The 14,344-nt window shown below is 55.6% G+C and overlaps 1 long non-coding RNA gene across 1 annotated transcript; it reads left to right on the plus strand.

Annotated features, from left to right (window-relative positions):
• The first annotated feature begins 699 nt into the window (after positions 1–699).
• LOC124229265 (uncharacterized) lies at positions 700–11,474 on the plus strand. Its single transcript, XR_006885842.1, has 3 exons — positions 700–802; positions 1,010–1,150; positions 9,491–11,474. It is a non-coding gene; the product is annotated as an uncharacterized LOC124229265 (long non-coding RNA).
• The last annotated feature ends 2,870 nt before the right edge of the window (positions 11,475–14,344 follow it).

Below are 14,344 nucleotides of genomic sequence, written 5' to 3' on the forward strand. Positions count from 1 at the left end.
GCTGCCTCCCCCAGCAGGGGCTGAGCCTGGGTCTCTTTGAGGCCCTGGCAGGGACGTCAGAGGCCACTTCCTGAGCCGCCTCCGTGACAGCCCTGCTGATCTCTGAGGCTCTGTTCCATGTAGTGACCATTAGCGGCAGTTTTTCCTGCTGTTGCATTTTTACAGCCCACCACTCCTCCGGATAGCATTTTCCCCGTTAAAGCAGATGTTTTGCAAAACAAAAAAAGGAATCATAATCATAACCATAAGTCATAAGTCACGTCACTATAAGCAGATGGCTTCCCAGCTTCCCAGGGTCTCCGAATGGGAGGCCGTGTGTGGGAAAGCTTGCTATAATGAGGCGACGGGGGAGGCCAGGTCTCCACCAGCCCGATATTTCACACAGCGCGTCTGGATGACTCCTGCCTCTGGGAGAGGCTGTGCGTTTATGGGGAGCCCGGGGGACATGGGGGAGGCCCCCCAGGGAAAAGTGAATCACGAGAGAGGGATGTGGGTTGCCCCAAATCCTGCCTGATGATTCTCTGAAGAGGGGGAGGGCGGTCCAGGATCCCCCCAGCTGGGCTTCCAGGGGGTTCGGAGTCCTTGTCCGGGCTGCCGCCACGGGCCTGTGTGTTCCCATGACCCATCACGCTTGCTAGGAGGCAGAATCCTTTACGGATGAGAGAACTCACATGGGCACGCACGGGGCTCCCAGGCTCTGCCAGAGGCGCCTCTGTGATCCAGCCAGCTCTCCTCTGAGCGCAAATAAATCAACAACAGAAGGACTGCGGGAAACTCAAAGGGGAAAACTGAAAAGAAAGCTGTAAATAAACATAAAATATAAAGTGCTCGAGACTTGGGAGAAGGTTTGGGCTCTGAGGACGGGGAGGAAAGGGACAGTCAAATGTTTACGAGCAAGTGGCAGATCTTAAAACTCAGGCATAAGGGAGAGGAAATGAGCACAGAGAGGTTCAGGGGCTTGCCTCAGGCCACACAGCAGCCCAGATCCAAAGGCTTCTCATTCCTGCAGGCGGGGGACCGTTCATCCTAGTGGCTGGATTGGCAAGATGTATTGAGCACTGCCGACCTCGGGCCTGGGGATGTGGAGGGTGAGGAGACACTCCTGCCCTCAAGAGTCCAGGGGACAGCAAGAGAGAGCAGCACAGGGCAGGTAAGATGCCAGGTAAAGACAGTCATGGTTTATCTTTGATTTATTGCCTCGGTTCATTGCCCGCGGGATTTGAGGCAGCAGAAAAAACGCTTCACCAAAGGCAGGAGCTAACAGTCTGGGGGCAACAGTGGAGAGAGGGTCTCTGGGGGGGGGGGGGGGGGGCAGGAGAAGTGGTGATGGAGGGGGAGCCAAGGACCCTCCCCGATCCGGTTTCCGCTTGATCTTGAAAGATAAATAGGAGCTCACCCAGAACAGAGGACTCAGAGGGGTGCTCCAGATGGACAAGAAAGTCCATCAAAGACCCAGGAAGCGGGCGGAGCGGGCCCGTGTCCAGCTGCGGACGTTCTGGTGGCTGCCAGGCAGGAGTGGTGACGAGGCCAGTGGGGCAGGTCAGCGGAGGCCGGGCTGCAGAGGGTTTTGATGCCAAAGAGGATGGACTTTATCCTGTAGGCAGTGACGACGCAGAGACAGATGCTAGGAAGGAGAAGTGTTGATGCGAGGGGGTGTTCTAGAAAGATCCCTCCCACGGTGGTGGGCTGATGGAGGCAGGAGGCCCAGCCAGGCAATGGCCCAGGCGGGAGGGAGTGAGAGAGGTCTGACCCAGGGCGCTGGCAGGGGGACCAAGGATGGAGGGACGATGTCATGTGGACACGTCGGTGGAAGGGGTTGCCACGGCTTTCCGGGCAAGGAAGGAAGGTTTCCGGGCTGCCTCTGAGACTCCAGCTAAGGGAGATCCCAGGCAGGCGGTGGCAGTGTTAACTTCTGAGCTTCCTGACCTCCATCCCTGCTGTGGAACATCTCTCTCTCTCTCTGTGAGCAACATAAAAACGCCAGGTTTGGGAGTCCAGCTGATGTGGGTTCTGATCCCAGCTCCTTTGTCACCAGCTGTGCACCCTCAGCCAAGTTGCTTGCTTCCCCTCTCTGAGCTTCTGGGCTCCAGTTCCCTTATGTGGAAATGGGATAACCCGGAGGCAGGGCTCACTTGAGGGTTACAAACGATGTGTTTGTTTCAGGTGGTCCCGGCAGGAAAGAGATGGCTCCCTCAAGTTGGGTACCTTGAGGAGAGTTGAATACAGGAGAGGATTTTAGTGATCTGGGTGGGACGTGGGGAAACCTCAGGGCGCAGTACAGTGCCCCAGGTGACAGCGGTCCTGTTACCACCCGAGGCCTGTGCAGGGAGGGCCACCCGTTAGGAGCCGTGACCGTCAGTCTAGGCATGCAGCAGCCTCCCTTCCGGGTTCTGACTCCGAGCCCTGGTCCCCTGGTCTCCAGCAGTCTGTGCCCCAGGAGGTTAAGCGCGTGTCTCCCTCGAGGCAAGAGAAGCAGTGGGTAGCCCTCTTGACCGAGCCTCCTTGACCCAGGCCAAATTAGATGCAGACGATAAGGCAAGCTGCTGATACAAAGTCATATTTATCCGAGGCTCCCACCACCAGGCCCTGAAACCATCTCTGGCTCTTTCTACTCCCCAATTTCTCGACTACCTCTTTTCTGGCCTCCTTCTCTCAACCTCCTTTTCCCCCTTTCTCTTCTTCCTCCTCTTTCCTCCTCCCTTCTCTCTCTGTCCTTCTCTCCTAGTCTCCCACTTTTAACCTTCCCTAACCACTCTCCAGGCAGAAGCGCCCTCCGTTTGGACTCAAGCTTTGCGGCTTTGGCCCGCGGGAGGGAGGTGTGGAGGGATCTGCTTGGGTGTCGGGGCCCCAGGGCCCCTGGGGACGCTGTCTAACAAACAGGCTGTCAGGGCTCCCTGGGGTGGAGGGCTTAGCATTTCATTGGCACCCGGAGTTCCTGGCCACCCGGAGTGATTGGCCAGCATCTGTGCCAGCCTGCCTGACGCTCTGCGCCATCCGGGGGGATGGTGGTCAGTCCTGGCGATGGAGCAGCTGCTCTGTGTGTGCTGGGGGAGGGGGAACCCAGCCGGAACCCTGGCACTCTTTCAGGTGACCGATGCAGAAGGACAAGGCACAAGGGGAGCCAACTGGATGGGACCTAGTGTGTGCTGGGCACTGGGCAAGGGGCATTTACATATTTCATCTAATTCTCACACTGGCCCTACGTGTTTCTCCCCATTTTACGGGCGAGGAAAGCGACATTGAGGGCCAGCCAAGGGCTCAGTCTGTGGAAGGTCCTGGAGGAACAGGAACAAGAAGAGAGGCAGTCAATAACTTTCTTAGTTGGGCCCCTGCCACGCACCAGGCACTGGGCTCTGTTGAGGAAGACTGCTCTCGTCTCGTGGCTTCCAGAATGGAGTGGATGAAGCTGGCGGTGAGAATCCCGGGATGGCAGCCCTGGAGATTACTTAGACATCTTCCAGAAGCCCAACTCCTCCCTGAACAGATGGGCAACCGCGGCCGAGGGAAGAAGTGGCTTCCCCAAGCCACATGGTGAAGCTTCTGAGTCCACCTCGCAACGTTGCTTCTCGAGAATGTTTACTCTGCTTCTGGGCTCCCCTGTTTTGACATTGATTTTTATTCCCCCAGTTAAACAACTAAGCTTTAATACACCAAAAACAGATCATTATCTTCTTAAGGTTTAAAAAGCAAGGGTACTATTTGTAACACAAGCAATTAACTACCTTCTGGTGTTTTCTTACTTTCCTCTTCGCCAAGGGACCGAGATTTGGGGGAGAGCAGAGGGCCCAGCAATTAGGGGTGCCGGTCAGAGCTGTGGCCCTGGAGGGGCAATGAGGCGGAAACGCTCCAGGAAGGGAGGGGAGGGAGCCAATGAGCAGAGTCCTCTTTGGGGGGCCTGGGTTGGTTCTGAAGTGCTGGAACATTCTAATCCACATTGCTCCCTGACTGCACCACTGCACCAGTGAAATAAACACGGCCACCCCGTCCCGGGGCCGACGGATGTGTGGATCGACCATAGCAACGTACGTGAGCTCCTCCCGTGGAGGATCTCTGAGGGGTCTGTGAGCCGTCTGCCTTTAAATGGAGCGTTTGGATGCTTTTGAATTGTTCTGGAAGTGGGATCCATAGGTTTCATCAGATTTTTTTTTAAATGGCAGAAAGAAAAAAGATTTATTTATTCTATTATGAATAAATACGTAAAGTACCTAAAATCTACGTGATTAACGTAAAGACTAATGAAATGGATGCTCGTGTACCAATCCCCCCCACTGAGAAATAGGACACTGTCAATATCTTAGACGCCCCCGGGGGGCCTCCCTGATTGTGTCTCCCTCCTCCCCCCAGAGGTAACTACTATCCTCATTTTTTTTTAAGTTATCATTCCCTTGCTTTCTTTATCGTTTTCCCACCTATGAACGTATTGCTCAACAGCACCGGGCTTAGTGGTGCCTGTTTGTGAACTTTTAATGGATTTATACTGTAAATATTCCAACTTGTTTCTCGCACGTCACACCACACCGTCGTTGGGATCCACCCCCGTCGAGCGTGAGCCTGAGATCTGCTCTGCAGTCTTGCCCCACGTAACTGTAGCTCAGTGGGTTCTGGACATTCGGGATGGTTCCAGGATTTGACTTTTATGAACAATGTTCTGGGCACGTTCTCTTGTACACGCGCCAGAGTTTCTCTAAGGAAAACAACTGCGAGGGGGTTGCTGGGTCATGGCGGGCATGCACATTCAGCTTTCCCAGACAGTGCCCAACCGTTTTCCAGAGTGCTGCCACCAGTTGACATTCCCGTCAGCAGTGGATGGGAGTTCCGGTTCCTCCACGTGTCCCCCATGTCGATATTGTCAGACGTTTCATTTTTGCCAATCTGGGGAGTGTGTGGCTTGGTAATGTTACTCAATTTGCATTTCTTTGATGATTAGCAAGACTGAGCACTTTTTATTTGTTTATTAGCCATTCGGGTTTCCTTTCTGTAAAGTACAGTTCAAGCCCATTAGCCATTTTTCTGTTGAGTTGTATGGTTTTTTATCAATAGTGTCCTAAAGGATTTTTGGGTTGTGTTTGTTGTAATATATTCTAGGCATCAATTGTTTGCAGTTAAATGAGTTGCAAATATCTTCTCACACCCTGGCTTTTCTTTGCACTTGCATGTATCATGCTTTCAAAGCGTCTGATGATCCCAGGAAAGGTTGAGAAGCACCTACCTTAGAGGTTTAGAACCAGAGGTCTGTGAGCCAGAAGACCCCAAGCTTTGGTTGAGCTCAATAGTATGACAGCAAATTGAACCGGAAATCAAGAATGTCACATCAGAAATCAAGGTCTGCAGCTTCTTTTGAGATACCAGTCTCTCGGGGCCTGTAGCTCCTGCACGGGGTCGGGGGGCTGCCAGCCAGAGAGAGGGCAGGTGCTGTCCTTGGCCGTAGTCTGCACTGCTTCCCAGATGCCCAGGGTCCACTGCCACTATCACCCTTGGGCTGGCCTGGGGCTTTCTGTCCACCCACCTGGTTCAGCTGGCTGTGTTGCTTGTGGGTGTTCACATGCTGTCACCACGCCGGCCTTCTGTACCTCATCGTACTCTGCAGAGCTCTAGCTATTCCTGTGTGTGTCATAATTTCTGTTGTCACGTGGAGGCTTCTGGTCCGGCCGCCACTTAGAGCTCATCCCGGTCACTGAGTCCTGAGCAGAGGGGAATTTCACCTTATCTTCTGAGTGGGTTCCATCAAGGCCTGTGAGGGCCTGCCTCCGGAAGACGCACACAGACGGAGGGAGGGCCCCAGAACCGGGCCCCTGGAAGCACCTCTGCCATGGTGGGTGCTTGGAGATGCCGTCCTTTGTTTGGGAGGACCGGTGGTGACCAGTAAATCAGACAGACGTGAGCAGAGAGCCCATCCCCCTGATCTCCAGAAGGAGGAGACAAGAGCTACAGTCAGAGATGTTTGGTTTTCTGTTTACTGGGGACCGCTTGATTTGCATCTCATTTACATCCATGAGTGTGCTGAATCTGGAAGGTCCAAACGCGGGGTATCTGAGATAAAATAAAACCATACAAACTGTGCAACAGGCCTCACACCCGCTGTGGGAGGTTCCACAGGCCTGGAAGCACGCGGCTCTTCAACGCCGCTCATCTCTTTAGCACCTGACTCAGCACCGGCTGCAGAGCGAGGAGCTGGTCGCGCAGCATCGCCTTTTAGCGGGAACGGATTCCAGGGGCGGAGCAGCTCAGGCCTCATTTCCAAATGTGGAAATGGAAGCCCCCCCAGGTCACCTCGCGGAACAGAATAGCCTAGCGGTGGCCCGCTCAGGCGCTGGGGTCAGACAGACCTGTCGTTGGGTCCAGGCTGGCCATTGTCATCGTGGAGTTCTCGGACAGATGACTTCCTGTCTCGGAGCTTCAGCTTCCCCACTGATAAGATGGGAATCATAACCTTCCATCTCTTAGGGTTCGTGGAAGGACACAACGAGCCACGTGGTAGGACCTTTAGCCCCGGGCTCCCACGGAACCCAGATGAGAAGGAGCCAGGGTTTAAAGTCAGTCTGATTCCTGCTTCTCTGGGGTCCCCGTGCCTCCCACTAAGGCACTGTCTTTCCCTATTAGCCACAGGCACAAAATGCCAGTTTCCTCCCTAACCTGCCAGGGGCCAACCGCCTCCTCACCCAGGGTCAGAGTCTCGGTGCCCTGGCAAGGACGCGCAGGCGGCTGGGGGCTGGGCGCTCGTGTGTCTGTGGATGGAGATGCCACTGCTGGAGGCCCTGGGGTGGGGACTCGCTGCCCTGGTGTTAGACACCGCCTGCCCACACTGGAGAAAAGCTGGCGAGGCGGAGGTTTCTCTCCGTATTTTCCGTTATTTTTTCCTCCTCTTTGCTGTCTCATCAGCCCAAGGCCATCCCTGAAGACGGGCCGCCCATGTTCCTACAAGTAGTCAGAGTGTGTAGGACCTGCACAACCGGCCTATGGCAATGACGCAGGACATCCGAGGTGTCCCGGACAAATCTAGAAACAGGTCACAGCGAGCTCTTTCTGGCCTTTTCCCCTCTGCTCCCAAGGCTGACCCGCCCACCCTGGTCGGCTGGGCTGATTTCAGGCCCCTTGAACCTTCTCTGCAGAGCCCACCTCTTCCCGGGAGAGTGGGGTGGGAGAGTGTGCCTTGGGGGTCAGACCACCTGGGTTTGCACCCTAGTTCTGCCACTCAGTAGCTGTGTGTCTTTGGGAAAGTTACTGAACTTCTCTGTGCTTACGTTCTTCTCTGTAAACAGAGACAATAACAGCACTTACCAGGAGGTTGTGTGCGTTCTATGAATGTGTGGATGACGCTTAGGACAGGGCCCTGCTCGGACGAAGTGCCCCACGTTGGCAATCCTGTTAGAAGGCAGTGTGGTGCGAGAAGCACGGGCTTCACCTGGGTTCAAATCCTGCTCCCTCCACTAAGCCGCCCTGTGACCGGACGTGTTGCTCTTTGCCTCGTCGAGCCTCATCTGGGCTGCCTACCCTGCAGGGTGGCAGGACCTGCTTCCTGGGTGGGGGTGTGGCCTGTGTGGTCACACGGGGCCCTGCTGTTGCCACCTTGAAATCTCTGATGCTTTCTGAGCAGGGACCTCCCCTTTTCATTTGGCACCAGGTCCTGCAAATCACGTGTGTGCTTCTCTCCCATCTTGCGCCTCGCCCCATGCAGAGTTGAGCCCAGGGGCCCACACTGGTCCCTGAGGGGCCACTCACGTACAGAACACAGGGGGCTCCTTCTGGCCCTCCCTCTCCAGCAGTAGCTGGAGCCTCCCTCAGTTCCCCACGCTCTGGGCCCTCAAGGACACAAGGGGGATTGCCCCCATGGGGTCACATGGAGCTGTTTTCAGTGGAAACATTTTGGCTTGGAATTCTGACCTTGGAGTGAGTTGATTTCGGCTATTTGCTGCTGTGGAACTGACCATACATTTTCTGTATATTAGGTGATTTCAAGGGAAAAAAAAATCAATGTTAACAGCAACAGTCGGAACTGTAGAAGCCTGCAGTGGGTACCAGGGTCCTACTTTGCACCTGGGTTTATAGCGCAGGATGGCACAGAGCCAGAGGTCCCCAGCTCACAGCTACATCCCCAGCATGGGGGGTGGGGTGGGGGGGACAGAGGGCAGGAGGGGGGGGGGGGTTGCGGGGGGGAGCTCATCAGAGTGGACGGAAGTCCCCCGGACAGTAGCTCGTCAGATCTACACGTTGCGTGAGACAGCTGGTTAATCTTTAAGCCGGAATATATTCTTTCTTCAATGATAATGATTAATTGTGTAATAGTTAATTCATTCTCATGGTTGCAAGTCCAAGAGGCACAGAAGGACAGAGGGAAACGTCTTCCTTAACTCTGGCTCTCCTCCCTGGGACAACCGATGTTCTCAGTCTCTTGTGGCTTCTGAGAGAGTTTATTTATATTCAGGAAAATAATTTATGTTCTATATTTATATATTTATATCCATAGGTTTCTCCCACTTTAACGCAAATGGTCGCGTACAATAGCACTGTCCGCACCTCGCCTTTTCACGGTCTGTCTCAGAGACAGTTCCTCAGCCAGCCACATTGAGTTTCTTTGTTCTTTTCCATGGCTGCGCGGGAGTCTGTTAAGAGAGGCCCCTAATTTATTGAACCAGTCCCCTAGGGACGCACACGTGGGCTGCCTCCGTTCTCGGTAGGCGTGAGTCTTTAACAAATTCTCTTCTTCCTCACTCCGCTGTTGACAGCACTGGTTTCAAGGGGCAAACGGTGTCCTTCCCTCGCAAGCTCTGCCCGGTCATTCAGTTTGCCTTACACACCATCTGTTACGGCTCTGACTGATTTCTGGGTACGTTTCTTGAAGACACGGCCCTCCTCCTTCCTCGTTCTTCTCTTGTACCCTTCTTTCCCCTCTCCCAGAAGCCTTCAGGAGTCCACTCTGACTCCATCTCCCTGAGCTCCCGCATCCCGTACCTCAGTCTGACTTCTAACACATCCCTGCCCACCTGTCTCCTCCCTCACTGCCACCTCCTGAGTCCGAGGTTTCACCGGGTTGGGCTTGGACGGTTGCAGTAGACTCCTCTCTTGCTGATGGAAACCACATAGGTCACTCCTCTACACAAAGCCCTTCCATAGCTGCCAGGTGCCCAGGAGATACAACCCCAAATCCTCACACAGCCGGGCCCCATCTCCTGCCATTCTCCTCGCTCATTATCCTATAAGCACACGCCAAGCTCTTCCCTGTCTCTGGGCATTTGCACACACGGGGCCTTCTTCCTCAAGCACCATCCCCACCCCAGACACACCCCCTTCACCTCCCTAACGCCCACTCCCTTGAAGTCCCAGCTTACGGCACTCCCTCAGGGAGGCCTGCCCTGACCTCCCATCGGGAAGCAGTTGTCCATCCAAGGTGCTCTGGCACCAGGCCTGGCTCATTTTCTTACATTGTTCATCACTTTGTGTAATTTATATTTGCTAGAGTGAACATTTGTTTAGTGTCTGTTTTCCCCACTAGAACAGAAGCCACCTGAGGACAACGGTGTGTCTTATTCTCTGTGCTGGCTCCCGTCCTTGGGGGCCTCATCAGTGCCTGTCGAATGGATGGAAGCTTCTGAGCGCTTGCTCCTTGCCGGCCTTGTGTCCAGTATTGGACATTCAAAGTGGAATGGGACCCACTGAAGAGCCCAAATAGAAACCAGAGGGATGTGCACCTTCCTGGCAATATGACCCCACCAAGACAAGCTAACGATACCCCGGAGGACATCCAGAAGGATGAGGGGCCCTTCCCCTGGGGAAGGAGGGACGGGGACACCAGGCAGAGGGCACAGCACAGGCAAAGGCAGAGACGTTAAAGTTCATGTCCCATTTGGGCAGAGGGTGTGGACCCAGTGAAGTTGGATCACAGGTGACAGGTGAGACGGGACGCGCCCCTCACAGAGGGCCCACTGCGATGCGTCACAGAGTCTGAAGATTTCTGCTGTTTTCCATTTCCTTGTATCCCTAGCCCTTCTCTCATGCGGGACGTGTGGTGGAGGTTCGGTGAAAAGTACTGAATGTAAACTGACAACAGGAGATGTTAACTGTTTCTAGAAGGGAAACCAGTGGTCCTGGATTCAAAAGTGACCTCCTGGCATCTTATTCTCTTCTGTCCTATCTATTGGCGGGTCTTTGTGGTAGCTGGGGGAAGCTAAGCTGCTGTAACAAAGAGACTCTCTGCCATCCATCACCCCCCAACATCCCGTACCATAAAGAACAAGGAAATTTCCACGTCTGTTTCGTAGTCGCTTTGGGTGCGTGGATCTCCTCACTCGGTCGCTTGGAGACTCAGACCGATCCCCTCTGTCGTGTTTCTCCACCAGTCCTGGGGCGTTGTAAACACCTTCCTGGACGAAGCTGGGTTTCAGCCCTGTGCTGGGTGTAGACAGCGGGGAGGGCAAAGAGGTCAAGGAGGAGGTGAGGCGTGGTCTGAAAGGCTCCGTGTCAGATGGACCACACATCACTTCTGCTGCCATCCTGCTGGCGAGAACGTGACTTAACCGCAAAGAAGGCCAGGAAGTATAGTGTGGCTGAGCAGCTAGGTGCCCACCTTCAATTCTACAGCTCACGAGGAAGCTAGAATGGATCTGGTGGACAACGAGCCAAGGCAGCTGCTGCCGCAGGGTCCTGTTCCCCAGGAGGCAGATGGCTGGAGGCTGGCTGGTGGGTGACTCCAGGTCCCTCGGGCTTTCCTCACCCAGGAAGTAGAGCCGTGAGCTCTGCCTCTGCCCCCGGCTGCCAGGGAGAGGCTGTGGGGGTCCCCCGACCTCAGCCCGCTCCTTTCTCTGAACGATGCTCTCGGTGGTCGGGCCTCTCCTCAGCCCGTCTCCTGTCTTTCATTCCTGGCTGTGATGACTCCGAGCCAGACCTGGTCCTCGGTCCTGCTGCTCAGTGGAAACCTCGGTCAGCAAGTGAGCAGCAGGCTCCAGGTCCCAATGGCGCTGAGGGTCGATGTGACTGGAGAAACTGCTCGAAGTGCTGGAGACACGGGAATGAGTCATTAATTACAAATCTCTATTATCTGCGGGTTAACAGAGGCCCCTGCTACGGGCTGAATGTTCGTGTTCCCCAAAATTCCTGTGTTGAATCCTAACAGCGCTGTGACGGCGTGAGGAGGGGGCCCTTCAGGAGGAGGCAGGGCTCCTGTGAATGGGATTCGCGCCCATCTAAATAAGGCCCAAGAGAGCTCCCTGGGCCCCTCCCAACTTGTGGTTAAAGCTGGAAGCTTCGATGCGAACCAGGAAGAGAGCCGCCCCAGACGCTGAACTCGCCAGCACCCCAGGCTCAGGCCTCCCAGCTTCTGGAGCCGTGAGACGTGAACTGCGGTCTGTAAGCCCCCAGTCTGCGCTGTTCTGTCACAGCAGCCGGGAGGCACTGACAGCCCCCACCGCCTCTTCCTGCCGATACTGTCCTAGCCCAGCGGGGTTACTGTACGTACCTGGAAGAATAAAACAGCATTTCAGAGTTCAGGAATATAAACCCAAATTGGACTTTTGTACAAATAGTATAAAACCTCCTTCATATTAAAATTAATAATGGCTAATATTTATTGAGCACTCACTCAATCCTTACCGCCCCAGGTGAATATTATTTATGAGCCCCGTTTTCAGACGAGGAGGCTGAGATCTGGAGAGGTCAGGTAACCTGACTGAGGCCATACGGTGAGTCCAGAGCAAAGCTGGGGTTTGAGCCCAGCTCGTGGAGCCTGACCCCCGAGGTTCTTAGGAGGCTGCTCGCCCGGGCATCATGGGAATAACTTTTCCTGCACACCGGCAGTGCCCAGCGGCCCCACCGAGAGGCCATCAGATGCGCCTCCCCTCCGGCTCTCTCCCTGCCCCCTGCCTCATCGCTCTCCCCTCCTCTTACTGGTCCAGGGCCGAAGCCGTCTTCCTCTTCCTCGAGCAGCCCCCGATCTTTCTCAAATGTTAGCAAAGCTGATCATGTCACCTTCTGCCTGGAAACCTTTCCTGTTCCTGTCACCTGCAGAGAACAGCTGCCCCTGGCATCTGAGGCCCTGCATGACCTGGCTTTGCTCCCCTTCCAGGCTTTCGCCCATCACCTCCTCTGCCACCCCCCCCCCCCCCCCCCACCCCAGCGCAACGGGTGCTCCCTCAGCTGCAAATGAAAAGGGAGGGGGCAGAGGGAGGGCCTGCAAACAAACAAACTTGGAAAAGTCTGTATTCTCTACGCTTTCTTGGAAATTAACCCAGTCCTCCCGTTTTCATTTGACCATAGAGGAACTAGCAGCCACGTTAACATCCTGCAGAGCAGCCACTTCGAAGATGCCCCTGCAGCCCCAGGCCCCCTCCCTCCCTGTGCTCCCCCACCTCCAGCCTCTGACTCCTGCCCGCCCTCCCCCCACCCCCGAACGCCCTCTCTGATCCCCTCACCCTATTAGAAACTTTCAAGGCCCAGCTTGAAAGCCACGGTCCCCATGAAACTTTTCTGATGTTGCCTCAGCTGAAAGGCTTTTCTCAGCTCTCAGCATTGGACTGGGCCTCTCTCTGACCTTGAACTGCAAAGCCAGTGGGGATGTGAGGTCACGTGGGGTCTGTTCCTGTCGCCTCCTTGAACCAGGGGTTCCTTAAGGCAGGGGCCTGAGTCTTAGTCTCCTTCTCACATCTTGGGCAGGGCCTGGCACGTTCCGGTGCTCTGCAACCATCCCATGAACGAGAACTGGAAAAGGAGATGGAACCTGTGATGGGCAGAGCCGGCCTTCCCCGGCCCAGCCCGGCACTGTTCCCATGGCAACCACCATGGGCTCCACAGCCCGGGGACCGCCTGGCCTGACCCTCAGAGCATGATGGCCAGGCCCAGAGGATTCGCCGGCGGCTCAGGAGCAGGCGGTCGGGACACCATTTGCCACCATGACAGGCTCTGCACGTCCAGTCTGGGTGTCCCTTCGAGAAATATGTCATTTGTCACCTGCAGACCCAAGATAAGGCTCCCTCGCTCGTGGCAGGCTGCCTCCATCCTTTCCTGAGCAGGGAAGTTGCTGAGTTTTTGTGAAGGACCAGAAGGAATGTGCTATGGGGGCTGCAGGCAGGTCCCAGACCCGGTGCTGGGGGCCAGGCTGGGGGCGGGTAGAGGGGCAGGAATGAGGGAAGCGGCCCTGCCCCGCCTGCAGGGGGCGCCCCACTCCCCAGCCCGCCAGGTGGAGCCCATGGGAAGAGGCATTTGGGAAAGCCAGTCCCTCTGATTTGTACGTGAATCTCCTGATTCTGGAAAAAAGAGTTCGGAAACCTTTTCACGTAGGTGTAAGCCACACATCAGTCGGGGTTAAATAAAGAGCATCCACCGTCAGGGGCACGGACCCGAGTTGAGTTTCGTTGTCACGAGCATGTCAGAGGGGCACGGGCTCTCACCTGGCCTGGATGCTGGCGCTCCTCAGCCACGTGTTAGCTCCCCACGAAGGGCTCACGTGAGAGCCACGTGGTGGGTGCCGTTATGTTCCGTGGACGTCTCAGATCATGGTCGGTTCACATGCTGTGCAAAAGGACGCCCTGCTGACCCGTCTGGTGTCAGTCCCTCCTCTGGCGCCCGGCTCCCCTCTCACCAGGTGACACCCTCGCCCTCAGGGCCCGTCCAGGTGGAACCACGGAAGCCCCCCACCTCCATCTCCAGCTCATAAGGTTGGGGGCCAAAGGATATCCTAGCACAGAGTGTAAACATGTAAACCCCCCAGCTGGGGTCTATAACACAGACTCCCTGGGTCCCCACCCATCACAGACCCCTCCCAGCTCAGCCGCCGCCTCAACTGGCCGCGTCCCCTGGAGAAGATGTCTGGCGCAGTTTGCTCCCGGTGGGCAGGGAGGCCGGCTGGTGTTACCAGTTACACTGCCTCAAGCTGGTGGGTGCTGGGAGGCAGGTGGCGCCCCTGGTTCTGTCCTCTGTCTGTGGCAGGGCCCGGCTCAGCCTCGGCTGCTCCCAAGCCAGCCTTGGGGCTGAGTGGATCTGGTGCTGTGTATGTCCCTTCGCCCTGACCACCCTGCCCCCAGCTCCATGCTTGAAGACGACAGACAGACAGACAGAGAGCATGCACACAGCTGGGGACCCGGGAAATGGAGGGAGTGAGGGCCCTAGCTCTGCCACTTACCAGCTGTGTGATTCTGAGCAGATTGCTTAACCTCTCTGTGTCTCTGTAAAATAAGGATGGGGGTGTTGTGATGGGGAGAAGCACACGGGCACGTAGTGGGCTCAGTAAATGTTCTCTTTTGTCCTTCCTGGCGGCCCACAGTCCCCCATTGTGGGCAGGGGGCGGTGAAAGGAAGTGGGAAAGACTATTCTTCTCTCTCTCTCTGTCTCTCTTCCTTTCCCTCCTCCTCCTCGTCTT

This window comes from Equus quagga, chromosome 17, assembly GCF_021613505.1.
Source record: "Equus quagga isolate Etosha38 chromosome 17, UCLA_HA_Equagga_1.0, whole genome shotgun sequence".
In the NCBI taxonomy this organism is placed as follows: Eukaryota; Metazoa; Chordata; class Mammalia; order Perissodactyla; family Equidae; genus Equus; species Equus quagga.